Genomic DNA, 14,577 nt, shown 5'->3' with positions numbered 1-14,577 from the left:
TCCCAGGACTTGCACCAGGCTGTGGCAAGCCATCCTTTTTATAAAATATAATCAGCTGGGCTGCAACAACAATAATGTGTTAGCAAACACACACGAAGAGCAATAATCACCCTGCGAACATGCTGATAATAAGTGGGTACTGGACCTTGCTATAATATATCTTAGTTTTAATGCGCTTGTACAATGCGTTATAGGAACAGTAAAACTTAATGCCCTCAACACCCCTTTTAGCATCCCAGTAGGGAAAATGCACCTCTCACCGTGAACAAATGATGAACTGAACTTTGAGAGATGAGTTGTAAAGCACAACATTCTTTTTTTAAATTTATTTTCATTATTTTTCATTATTTTAAAATTATTTTGCACTTCTTAATCTTTCAGTGAATACTGGTGGATGTTTCCCTGAGACTGTTACAAGACACGATGGTACCTAGAAAGCAGTTTAGTACCAGAAGGTAGAGGGTATTGCAGGGAAACATCATTGCCAACTCACAAAGACCTTACAAAGGTCTCTCCTTACACATTTGCCGTGTTCTAGCAGCATTAATTAGACACTGGGTTATTTAATGAAACTTCAGCTGATCCAAGAAAGTCATTCTGATGCCTTGTGGTTTATAACCTTATCACACATGATTTTTAAGTTGCTATTTTTTTGCCAAAGTCTTCAGGTAGTTTGGTAGTGGAATGCTTTTAAGTTAAAGTATCTCAAGTTTGACAAACTTTAGATCAACCACTAACATTTTTCCCAGTTAGGTCACGCTCCTTGATTTCAGTTGATTCTCACTAAAGTTTTACTGCTAATTGCTGCTAACTGAAGAATTCAACTTGCTCCTGCTGCGGCACATCTCGTTACAAAGGATGCTACTAGGCTAACAGAAAGAAAATAATTCTTCTTGCCATCTACAGATGAAAACTGGTGATCTTTGCCATCATGCTGGGACTTTTGGTTTTGTTTTTAAGGGGTCTAAATATAACACAGTCTGAAATAACCCTTACAGAAGAACAGTAATAATTTTGGGCAAAATACCTCAGTGATGGAAACTGTAACAGAAAGAGCATCTTTTTCTAAAGACTCTTCCTCCTCCCCCTAGTATCACTTCTGCAAGTAGATAAAATTTAAATGACCTCTTTCATGGCATGGCACAAACAAAAAAGCTCTCCTTTGGGGGTACTGCCTTTATAAAACAGCAGGATTTTATCATGCTCATCCCACTTCGCGGGAAAGGTGAGTCCACTTTAAAGCTGACGTGGTAGTGAGTGCGAGCACCCTACCAAAGGTACGGAGAGCTGAGAGAGACAATAATGAACATAATTATAGTTAGTTATTGTTTGGTCTACTTACGGCCCTATTTTATAATGCTACTTCCAGCAGAGCTATTTTATGTGATGCCTTTTTCATGCCGCAACCTTTTCATAAATCAAAGCAAAAGCAATACTAGGCAGTTTCTCCTGCAGCCTGTTTGACAATAAAAGTTAACACTGAACCCTGGCTGTTATCAATCTTCATAAATGTGTCCATGATATAGCAAGCCTCTTCCATATTACACCAAGTCTGTTACTAATGCATGCACAGGAGCAACCCAGTGGCTTAATGGATCTCCTAAATGGCTTGAAACTGGGACTCATGTTAAGTGGTAAGGAAAGTTTTAAAGAAATAACTGCTTTTCTCATTTCTTTCAACAGATGATAAAATTATCAGACTTCACAGTGGATCTAGCTTGAGAAATGTATACTGTACTACAACAGGACTTTTCACACACAAAATAGAGACTGCAGGAAAATGCCTATCATGTTCAAGAAACTATAGTAAGAAGTGCAAATTATCAGTATCTCAGTAGTTCCTTTTAGCAGAGGTCTATGTGACTAAGGATTTTTATATTCAAGCACTGAACTCAAAATCTGACAGAATTAACAAACTTATTTCAGTAGTACATACATCCTCTTATGGAGAAGAAGGGGGAATACTCAATCTGTATTAACTTGGATATCATCTGAAAACAATTAGTTTACAATGCATAGCCAGAACAAGAGGGTGATGGTGAAGTTTGACCTTCACACATCTGTACTGCAAGGATCCAAAAAGCAGCAATGACTTTATCTGCCTGAACGTGAGGTTTACCAGGTACTGAGGAACTCGAAGACAACTTCTGCCCCATGCAGCGTCATGCTATGCTACCAGAGAGGAGTAACAAGTCTCCAGGTTTAAAATAAAGAGAACTTGGGATAGAGCCAGCACATAGATTAGCTTTAGCCTCAATCAATTTTCTTGAAAAGCCACCAAAACCTCTTTTGTAGACTGTCCAGAAGAATATCTGCAATTTCTCTACCTAAAGGAGCCACAATTTTCAGTAGAGAAGAGCTCGTGAACTGGATTCATTTGACACTGAAGTTACCTATAAAGAACTTGGTTTTAAAATCTACATTGACTGTGCAGACTGCATCCTTTCATTGAGAAAGTTATAAAAAATTTTTGGAATACAAAAACCGCATTGACTGCATCTTTTTATTGAAAGGGTTATAACAATTTTTTGGCCTACACAAACTACTGTGTCTGGTCAAGGCAAAGGGAAAAGAACATATGTGATGGAAGAAAAGGGACTGCATTTCATCAGCCCATGCAGAGCAAGATTTCACTAATAGTAAAGTGGTGTAGACAGAGAGGCAGTCTATTACACACGGATCTATAAAGCCTGTCTCGCAAAACCTTTTGATCCTGGTCTTCTTTTGCTTCCAGTAATGCATATGGTACAGTGCAGCATTTGCTATGGAATATTATCCGTCTTAACACACCCTTGACAGTGGAGTCCATCTTTATAAAGTTTATAGCCACAAACATGGCACTCGAGTGGTCTCCTTGAAGACACACATATTAGTTTTATCTATTTTGTTCAGTTCCTTTCCCCAGGCTTAAATGGGTGCTTTAAATGTTTCAGGACTATACTTTGATTTTATATTGCAGGCAGATGAATGGAAAGGCAGAGGACAGTGAGAGAGAGTGCATCTTTATGATTTTTTTTTTTTTTTAAACATTGACATGGTTTCCAATTTCAGTTATAGATCCTCTATAAAGGCACATAGCACTTGAATTGACAAAACCCACTAACACTTAACTGCTCCATAAACGGTAATGGGGAAAAATTTCTCCTAGTGAACAAGTTTGTGTCTTCTTATGTTCTTCTAGGGTTAGAAGATAGTGTGGTTTTCATGCTTCTAAGTGTGCAGCACGGAACATAAATATCAGGTCACATCTATACAAGCCAAAATGTTTTAAAATGCCAAAGCAAACCAAAAATATTTAGGACATCCCCTCTTCAAAAACAGAAGGAAAGAGTTTTAATTTGCTTAAGAATGAACCTCATGTTCAAGTAAATCTAAAAACACATTTATCAGATACTGTAAAAGCCTTTAAAAAATTGGTTAGGATGTTTCATGACCAATATATGCATTTCCTCCTATAGATGTCAGGACTCATGCTTCAAAAATGCAGTGATAACCACTGAAAAAAAACAAAAGGCACATTCAGAAAAGAATTTAGCATTTTGCATTGAAGAGCATTGAGAATAACAGGGCAAAATTTAAAGAAAATACAGGCAGAACATTAAGAAAACAATTCCTGTAAAGGATATGCATTAAATAACAGCATAGTATTTCAAGGGAAATAAATAAAACTTGAATTTTCTGCTAGGGAGATAGACTGCCTTGTTGGATCTAAGTTCTTCCAACTAACACGGCTAACCCTTAGCTCCACGGCTGACACGGCACAGTAACGCACTATTATGTGTCTAAAGGCAATGGGCTCATTTCCTATGAGCCATTAGATGCAGAATCCTGTTACAATTCAGATTTTGCAGTCCATGGATCAGATCTTTGGTCTCTTACAAGAAGGCAGGTGTAATACTCTGTGCAAAGTGTGTGTATGGTCACAGCAGTCGGCCTGTGAGTAGCTGCAGAGCTACCTTCTGATCAATTAATTGACTTGCACAGTTGTGCTTAAGGATGCCCATTGGGAAAGCTTGCTGGAAATTCCAAGCTAAAAAGAGAAAGAAATTTTTTTCAAGACTTGTATCTTCTGGGAAATAATTTCAAAACGGTCATATTCACAAAAGGCAACTACTGGCTAAAATTCAGTTATCAAAATGTCAAATTTTCTCTGATCAAAGGAGAATAATTGATAAACTATGTAGCTTTGAGGGTAGAAAGAAGTAGTAATGCTCATGACAGCAGGATTCATGCTGCTCCCCTGTTCAAAGCTATATGAAAATGTACATTCTGGTGCCCTGGTCAACTTCTAGAGAATGGAACTGCTTAAGAAACAAAATTATATTTTTAAAAAACAAAATTAATCTTATGCTGGAAGTGTTACTGACAAGATCAACAAAGAAAGCCAAAATATCACTACTTGATTGTAGTTAAGACAGAAAACAAAAGTTTGGGGACTGTTATAAACTCTTACCTGTAAATGAGACCCAAATCAATCAGGTCACTGAAAAAATATATTCTGTGAAAGGAAGAACGGCCTATAAGGTTTGTGTAAAAAACGGCAGTCATTAACCACTTCATTCTAGACTCAGGTTCGGTACATATTACCCTGCTGACCTCAGTCAAGTCCCCTAACCTTAAGCGATAACCATATGCATTTATGTCATATCTATACAGGTCCTTTCATTATTTTTTTTATAGTAGCATGTAGGTGGACTAATTAAAGTTAAATTAGGCAGGCAATTTGTTAGGTATTCTAACACATAAAAAAGCATAAATCCTAGGCAGACCTACAAAGGCTTCTCCATGATCCAACATCCACGTAACATACATGTTGCCAACTGCCTGCTGCACAATTTTGTTCTATTCATCAAAAAATTAGAGTTACTCAAGTGCAACCTGGCACAATTTTATTTATTTGTTTGAGCCCACGAGCAGCACAGAATGACAGCAAAGAGATGAACTTCCTCCTTTATCAAAACAAAGGAGCGACACCCACGACACGATAATCCCGTGCCACCTCCCAGATGCCAACAACTGCAGCAGCCCCTGCTCCAGATGTTGCCAGCTGCAACTCTGCATTGCCTACATCTGCAATGTGTTGAGACACAAACATATGAAGGCGAGCATAAAATAAATGCAATCTGGTTCTGGTACCAGCAGCATTTCTGCTGTTTGGATGTTTTGAGAGTGAGGATTTTATTTTAGAAATGTCAGGGAAACAGCATCAGGGTGCTGGGTGAGTGTTGGAAGATACGGAGATGCTTATCGAACACTCCAGGCCTGATGGACACATCGTGCTGAGACCCTGACTGCTAACCAAGGTCCAAATCTGATTGAGATTCATTTCCATTTAGACTGCCCTAAGCAAACAGGAAGATAAAAAGCAATATTGGAAGATAAACCGCAATTAAAAGTGCAGTTTTGCTCAGAGAAGGAGCTATTAGAGCGTACCTGTTCTCCGCATGCCTAACATCTTGCCTACTTTCCATAGTAGAAAAAATAAATAAAATATTTTTTATACCATTTAGCCTTTTTATACCATTTTACCTTTTAGCTACAGAGTAAGGCAGGTGCACTATACCTGCCAGATGCCATAATTGTCAAGTCCAGTAATAATTTTTACTACCAGCAATTAAAGAGAAAGTTTTACTTTTGAACTAATCTCTTGTGAACTAGGAGGCAACAAGACAGCTGAACTACTTTCTAAGGCAACTTAATACTGTTTTTACAAACCTTATTTTCTGAGTATGACAGCACTTTGCAACAAAGCATACGATTCGATATTATTTCCCAAAATGTTTAACGTATACTTTTGGCTTTACAGCTGTGATTTCACCTACATAGAGTCTACGCAGAATGACTGCGGTCCATTTTTTTCCCCCAACTTAGCCCAGCACTATTGGAAGGGAGGCAAAAAAAAAAAGGGAAGAACTGATTAATTACAAGCAGCAGCAAATGAGCTGTAATGGAGGTGTTATGAATGTAAATCAGTGATGCCTGATGCAGGAACAGCAGCATCTGTGCATGCAGCTTCCAAAGTAATGAGATCATGCTGATGTACTGGCATCCTGCTTTGATCACTTCATCTTGTTCAAGAGCTCTGATGGGAAAACAAAGGTCGGTGGCACTGACCTCCCTTCCCGCAGCTTGCACACGTACAAATATTAGCGACTGATCAAGGATTGCTGTCTTTCCACCCCATGATTTCGGAACGGATGGTTACATAGTTGGGGGCCTTAACTGAACAGATAGCACAAGTTCCTGCAATATGAAGTGTCATGTTCTAACATGTAGAGGTAATTGGCAATTCATTCTTCACCCTGTAACCAGAAACAGGTGTATGCATCTTAAAAAAAAAAACAAACCATCATACCATCCACTCCGTAGAACATGCTCCCTTCCAGAGAGATTTGCTGCTGTGTGCTTCAAAGTGGGGGCTGTGAGGTTTGTAGGTTTTGATCCTACAGATGGCTTGGACTCATAAAAAACATCCTTAGAAAAGGTATTTGTAAATCTCAGCCACAGAAGATTACAAAATACAGAACAAATTAATAACAATAATAATAAAAAGACTGTGGGTTTTAACCTTCCTTGGTTTAATACTGTAATTGGGAAATCATTTACTCGTGTTTATACAAAATCCCAACAAAGGATGCTTAACGTATTAAAACAAGAGGCTTTAGTCCTGGAAAGGGAGCACGAAGCCAGATGTACCGCTGCAGAGCGTTACATGCCAGTCACGCTGTGAAGAGTCAGCCCTTGCTGGAGTCGGTCTTCGCTGGTTGTGAGAGGCTCACGAAACTGCAGCCAGCAGCAAGAACTGTCCTTAATGAGTGCATCCATCAATTTTCAGGGGACTTGGTTGATTACCAGCGCACAAAACTAGGGAACACGCCAATTTAACTGTTGGCCACTGATGCGTGAAGGGAGAGTTTCACTCACTTGCTTTCATATGGAAGTCTATAAAATTATTTAACATTTCAATATAAGCAAATATAGAAAACCTATGGTGTGCTGAAACATGAGCACGTGCTTTCCCCTTCGAACGCATCGACCAGACTCACCTGAAGAGGAAACGGACACTCAGATAAGGAGGCACGTTTATCCACATGGTTATCCTACTATAACAATATCCTACTATACCTATCCTGCCTTCCAGAAAACCTTCTGTTATTTTAAGTACTAATTCATATCTTATAAAAAATTCCTAGTCATGACTTTGTGTTTTACCAAAATTAACTTTAAGATTGCTTTCTCCATTCCAGACCGTAAAGTATCTAAATGTGCGAAAAACTGGTGATAGCCTGAGGGGAGCTTTAATGATTGTACCCATGATTTCTAGAATGGAAACAAAAGGGAAAAAAGGGTTATGGCAAACATGGAAAGAACTGGCTTGGCCCCCTTAATTAACATGCTATCTAAATTTTGAATAATGGATTTTAAAAGTTAATAAAACTCTCAAAACACACATTCAATGCTTCAGACCTATCTCCTAACCAAATAAACACATTTAAAGTTCACATAACAGCTCAAATATTTCAATAAAAGCACACATCCCCATGCAGACAGCCTCGTGATGCTGGGCTTAACAGAAAAACACACAGATATTATGCCAGAAGTCCCTGCTCCCACTTCATTCAGAATGAATCTGCATCTAGCTAAAAAATGCACAATTAATATTTCATCCAGCTCTGTTGAGTACTCTCATTCCTAATGGACTATATTGATCAAAGGAAGAAAGTTAAGTATCTACGTTTTTTTTTACTAAAGTTGTCATTGATGAAGTCATCATCATTTCATAGGTAAATGTACTGAAAAAAGGGTTTATAGAATTTTGATATTCTAAAACTGTTCAAAAGACATCCTCTAATATACGTTTATAGGCTGCGGAGCAACTGAGACAGGGTAACTACTGATCACCAAAGTCCCTTCATCAAGCCAAGCTGCTGAAGCAATAGACAATTCAATCTAAAAGGCAGAAAGACACAATTCTTGCTTCCTCGCTCTGATTCAAAGGCATGCATAAGGCTTGCATGGTGTAAAGGGTTTCACCAGCTGAAGGAATGCTATGTCAAAGCAAAATCATGTATACAAAGTAGTAGTAGAAAGTCAAACACATTGCCTGAACGAGCTCTGCCACGGCAGCCCTCCGGTAAGTCGATCAGGATCAAGTACTGGCTGAAAGAAGTGGGCAAAGAAAACATATTCTGTTTTATTCCTTTTGCATTCAAAAGGAACAGGATTTTGGATGTACTAGATAAATAACAGAGATTGAAAAGATTCGTAGTCCCTTATTGATTTCTCTTCCTACCTGAAGCAGCTCTACGTGTTCTGAATCTGGACTGGTTTAACCCTAAGAGAGGTGACAATATCACATCCACTCTGCAAAACACCATTTACTCTTCACTCATTAAGGGCAATGCCATTACACACCAGACAGTGACACTGCTTAAATCAATGTAAGCAACTCTCCCTGCTATGCCACCCTCCACATGGTGTCAGCACAACTGTTGGTGCAGCTACACAGCTAAGTAGCCTTGGGGAACAAAAAAGGGATGGAGTGCAAGAGTAGAAATCAAAGAATCCTAGCACGGTCTGGGTTGGGAGGGACCTTAAGGACCATTCAGTTCCACCCCCCTGCCGTGGGCAGGGATACCTTCCACCAGACCAGGTTGCTCACAGCCCCATCCAACCTGGCCTTCAACACTTCCAGGGATGGGGCAGCCACAGCTGCTCTGGGCAACCTCTGCCACTGCCTCACCACCCTCACCGGGAAGAATTTCTTCTTAATATCCAACCTAAATCTTCCCTCTTCCAGTTTAAAGCCATTGCCCCTTGTCCTATCACTCCCTGCCCTTGTAAAAAGTCCCTCCCCAGCTTTCTTGTTGGCCCCTTTAGGTACGGGAAGGCTGCTCTAAGGTCTCCCTGGAGCCTTCTCTTCTCCAGGCTGAACAACCCCAACTCTCTCAGCCTGAAAGAAAGAGAAATAAGACTATTCTAATACCTCTGCCACTAAGAAAAGCTCCATGGTTGAAGATGAGTTGATGGTATTTAACACTGTGCACTCCTTCTAGCATAATTTACAAACATAATTACAAACATACAAAAATTTACCATTCCTATGCTCATCTGCAGGATGTCATGGGTAGCTTGGGACCATCGTCCCCAGTTGTAACACGTGAAAATAAAATTCAAGAATACTACCAGCAACAGCATCATCAGGGAAAAAAAATATTGAAACAATTGTTTCAATACAAAGCACTACATATACATGCTATATTTTTAAGAGAAGATTAATTCGGGATGTTCCTATTTAGAGCCCATCGTCCTTGGCTGAGCAAAGGCAGCTCAACTAGAAGAAGGTAAGCCTGCACGTTCTGTCCCAGGATTTCTAAATAGCTTTCTATTTTCTGTTACTGGAAAAAATACTATGTAGTATTTCACAAATAATTTATATTCTGTAGTTTTAACTTTGTTTTTTAAAAGCAATGAATGTTCATTAAGGTAGCAAAAGGAACTGCTAGAAAACTGAAAGTTTCTCACCCGTGGATCTGCACAAGCAGAAACAAAGCAGAAACTATTTGCCTGGACATCTCCAAAATGGATTTCTATCTTACAGTAGTACGTGAGTACAACATGGTAGCTACTAAAGATACTTGCATTAAGGAACTATCAATACTCCTAATTTACAGATAGTGCAGAAGAGTCCCTTAAAAATCACCGTATGTGCCCAACATCAGAAGGGTAATGAGACCAGTGAAATAAACCCACACTTCCCTGGTCTCAGTCCATGGTTGTCATTAAAAAGCTTATTTTCTTTCTATACCTTTTTTTTTTTCTTCACTGTCCAGAAAATTGGCATCACTGCTTTGTGAGACAATTATATTTGAAGATCGAAGCATCATTGTTATTCATGTAATATGGCTTTATTACAAACTTTCTCAGCTTCATTTCCCAGTTCAAAAGAATAATAACTATAAGACAACTTAAAGGAAAGGCTCTTAATGCTTCTATGTATTTACAGTGAAGCATCAAACATAACTGTGCTCTAAATTTTATTTTCAGTAAACATTAATAACCCAACCTTCATGAAACAGAAGTCACCAATTAAAGGAAGAGATGACATTGATGTTTTGTCATTTATTTCTGTTCATTCTATCCTGAATCTTTTCTGAACATATTTTCAAGACTGTAATAGCCTGTTACCTGGCTATCACTGAGTCCTCACTTCCATCAGTGATCAGAGCAATGGAAACGATCGAGGATCACGTGAAATGTATTGATTTGGTTTGTAAAACTGTTTTTAAAACATCTCAAATGTGTGAAGATTGTACCGTGGGAAGCAGACTGAGCAGATCCCAAACTTTCTCTGTTTAATCAAACGAGCTCTTCCAGCTCCCAAGAGGCATTCCTCCTGATGGCGAGGTTCATGATCAAAAGTCTGATAGCAAGGGAATAAAGCCATCAAAATCTGTAATTCAGAATAAACACCCAAGCTTCCAGATGATGCAAAGAATCCTCCGTGATTAAACCTGTTAGCTCTGGATAATTCCATCCAAGAGTCTATCAACACACAAACACGTATAAACCCTGCGCTGTGATACACAGGATCTAGAATTTGGTTTCATTGCAGACACAGGAGTTTGGCAGTGACACTGAAGTGACACGTTGAGATACCAGGGAAAACCTCACCCTTGCTTTGCTTCCCACAAAACCCACCTGGGCAGCAGAATCCAAATCAAACAGCCGATCCTCAAAGAGGACCTGGATTTTCTACCAGTCTGGCCAACTGGGGATTATGTTTTTGCCAAGAAAACAGCAACAAGAAGTAACTCCATGTTGTCTATGAGAAAGCAGTGGAGCAGGAGAGGAATGGCAAACTATTTTAGAAAAAGCACCAGTGCACAGCTATGAAGTCTGCTATCTACCACAAGGACCCAAAACCCACAGAAGATAAAGTAAAAACATTTATTTTAGGCCAAATTTTCCCTATCCACTTACTCTATTCCTAAATGAATAATCAAGATGTTACTTGGCTCTAAACATCACGAGGGAATAAAATGTCACCACCGCAGCCACCAAACTTCCCGCTACCAGCCCTTCAAATTAAGGAAAAAAACCCACAATGCCAACGTACAATTTGATTAGTAAAAGTTCAAATCTTTGCCCAAAGCCTGGTTCTTCCTGTAACATTGCATTCTTTTCTTCTTGTGTAAACTTCTCATTATAACAGAGACATCTTCATAATATAATAATTCTGGTTATAATGTAACTGCGGGTAACATAACTCCTGCATTAGAAAAGGCAGCATGCTCTAGTAATGTTGTTTTAATGTAATTTGGGTACTGCAGGAACTGACTGAACCTGGTCATTTAGGATTTGATCAATGTGAATTAGTGTCTTAAAGAGATGAACCATTTGATAATTCAGAATTTGATCAATGTGAATCAGGACCTCACGGAGATAAAACATTTACCACGAACATTTGGAATATCATTCTAATCCAGGCAGCGCTGGAGAAGGTAATAAGCAGGCATCAATAAGGACTGCAGACAAAGTACAGAAGGCCTGCCAGTTCTCTGATACAAGTCTATATGGGATCTTGGGTTTTTCCCTTTTAATGGGGCAAATTATCCCTAAAGACTGATGAAGCTACAGCTGATGTAATTTCAGAGACTAAATGGAGGAAGAAAAAGGAGAATCCAGGAAATATTTAAGTAATTATCTACTTCTGTTTGCTCTTGAAAGAGATACAGCTTAAAAAGTTCAAGAAATGCAAGCTACCTCAATAAAACTTTCTAACTAATTCGAGACATGTCTAAAATAAAGTGAGGCTATTTTGTAATAATACCACTTTTAGATCTATTAATCTCACACTTAGAACCTGAAATCACACTGACAAGCAGCACATTGGTTTATGCATTAACAAAATTTCGCAGTTCAACCTTATTTAATTCTTCTTTTACAGCCAATTAAACAAGCTCTTTAAACACCACTGCTTGAAACTCTGTCCTCAATCCTCACATGCAATTAAACTGAACATGAGAAGTGCCTGGTGACACCAAAAGAGCATCATCTTTAGGTTTCACTAATCATTCACAATTTATCCATCAAGTTACATATAAAAGGCAGTGATAAAATAACACCTGCTGAATTTAAACCTTCAATAAAAAGACATTGCATTTAAAAGGATTTTTTATAAGGAAAACTTTAAAATGATAAAGTAATATTGGTATTTCATGTACTTTATCAAATCTATCACAATTTGTGCGCATACCTCAGGTACACCTTTTTCTTTTCATGCTTTCCTTTTGTTTTTTTTAAGGCAATGGACCAAAACCAGATCCAGTAATCAAAAAGCTCCAAATAATTTTTCAGGAAATTTGGCTTCAAGGGCAAAAGCAGCACAGCAATTTCAGTAATGGCATTAAAGCAAAGACTCGTCAACTAGGTGATTTCTATTTATACCTTTAGTCTCTAGAAAATTAAGAAAAGACCAATCTCATCAATGTTAGGAATCTCTGATTCCCTCTCCAAATCCCTCTTCAGTAAACATTCTTTGGTTTATGCAGATAGACTGAAACATCCTTCAAAATGGTTCTCTTAAAATTCTTAAGACATTGCCTGATGCTAACGACTGGCCCCTGCTATATCTACCAGTTCCATTTCTGCAAAAAGGAACCCAAAAGCATTTGATTTACTTCGGAAATCATTTATACATTAGGAGGAAAAAACCAAACACAAAGCCGTTTCCCATCTCTGGCCACAATGACCACCTAGAGCTATCAACTAGTACTTCAAATCACAACAAAAGCTTGGTTGGAAGTAATGAAAGTCAAATTAGGCAATAATTAGATTTCAAAACCTGAAAACGTCCCACTGTAACAGAGGAAGGAGAAAAACTCTCTTGATGGGAAGCTTATCACAGATGAAAAAAAAAAGAAAATGAATAACAACATACCCGGCTTCCCACACGTCATGGGGAACCCTCCAAATTATGCTTAAATCAGTCCTTGAGTCGACGGTCATCCTGTCCCTCTTGTTTAAGGGACAGATGAATTCTGACCTCAATATACTCTACACCACTGACCAGTACAAAGACTTTAAGTATACACTAGAGAATATTTAACAATTCACAATATTAAGATATAAAATGATATTTAAAGAACTTTATTTATATCACTATCAGCAGCTCAGAACGGCCTTTTCTCTTCTTGCTCATCAAAATAGAAAACAAAACACAAACCAAAATAAAAGCCCGCCACAAACTTAAAAATCACCACCGAATAATTCATTTTATACAGCATGTCTTGGTTACCACTGAGACCAAAAGGTTGTAAAAAGTTCTCTCTGTATCCTTACTAAAATGATAAATGGAACCTTCTGCCTAATGGATGAACCAGCAGAAAGGGAAGAGTCCAAGGCTAAGGGTCAGAGTCACTTTGATCCATCAATTACTACATCTTCATTTAACTATCCCCAGAACTAATAAAAAATATTTAATTTGACCTTCACTGTTAAGGGCAAAATGAAGTTGCTAATTTAAACCTTTTCACGTCATGCAAGCACAGGATGAATACTATTGTAATGCAAAGTTGGAACCACATTTTTGGTGCTCCATTATAGAAAAAATGTTAAGGCATATATTTTTAGAATATTTCATGCATCTTATCAAGTATAAATTAATTAGTACATGACTAACTGCGCATCCAGTTTCTGTGCAGCTTATGGTTACTATGCACTGGCTTCGAAATTATTCAAAATCTCTCATTTCAATAACGAGTACAGACTGATAGGATCTATGATGGGGGAAGGGGAATTACTGTGCATTTTAATGTGGATAAGAACACATCCAGCTGCCAGGCTCAAAAACAACAGAAAAGACTTACTTGAACCGAGCTGACACTTCATCAGCAGCTTTCTGGTATTGCTCTGTGGTAACTTTGTAGAACTGGGCACTCTGGAAAGTTGCAACAAAGAAATAAATAAATAATCCAGATTTCATATAACATCATTTACATGCATGCCAATATCTAGTAAATAATAGTAATTTGGATATTTTATCCATTTAAGTCGCTCCAAAAAAAACCCCGCAAAACCAAACCCAACCCTCAAATCAGGTATTCTACAAAGTTTCAGAGATGGTTTTTTGTTTGTTTGTTTTAAATAAGTGTATCCTCTTCGTTCTGGAAGGTTGTGCAAAAGAGATGGCTCTCAGGGAGGAAATTGTAAAAAGACTTTAGGTAAGAATCACATATTTAGCACAAGCTGCTGTTGGAGCCTTTGAAGCTTCTCCAGTAGGAAAAAAAAAACACAAAACAAAACAAAACAATGAATCCTTACTTCTTTGCGCATCCCTGTTTGTGCTATTTACACATATATCCCCATGCAGTTTGCAGGTGACACTCAAGTCAAACTTCACCGTTGCACAATAAATTACCTATGGCTTGACTTTCTCTTTTGCTCTTTGCCTTGATGATGCCTCTCACAGTGAGTTATTTTAATATTCCAAACTTCCAGGTTGCTTCAATCAGTTGCTAATTTTAATTTTTAAAATCAGGCAGTTTCAAAACATATTTTCATCTCTCCAAAACC

The 14,577-nt window shown here is 38.2% G+C and overlaps 1 long non-coding RNA gene across 1 annotated transcript in view; it reads right to left on the bottom strand.

Moving 5' to 3' along the window:
- Positions 1 to 13,943, bottom strand: part of LOC104162697 — a 28,941-nt gene extending 14,998 nt beyond the window's left edge. Inside the window, exon 1 of the long non-coding RNA XR_696464.1 lies at positions 13,872 to 13,943. This is a non-coding gene — a long non-coding RNA (uncharacterized LOC104162697). The remainder of the gene's footprint in view (positions 1 to 13,871) is intronic.
- Positions 13,944 to 14,577: the final 634 nt, after the last annotated feature.

This window comes from Cariama cristata, unplaced genomic scaffold (genome assembly GCF_000690535.1).
Source record: "Cariama cristata isolate BGI_N322 unplaced genomic scaffold, ASM69053v1 scaffold196, whole genome shotgun sequence".
NCBI classification, from domain to species: Eukaryota; Metazoa; Chordata; class Aves; order Cariamiformes; family Cariamidae; genus Cariama; species Cariama cristata.
This window is presented reverse-complemented; position numbering and strand designations above follow the sequence as displayed.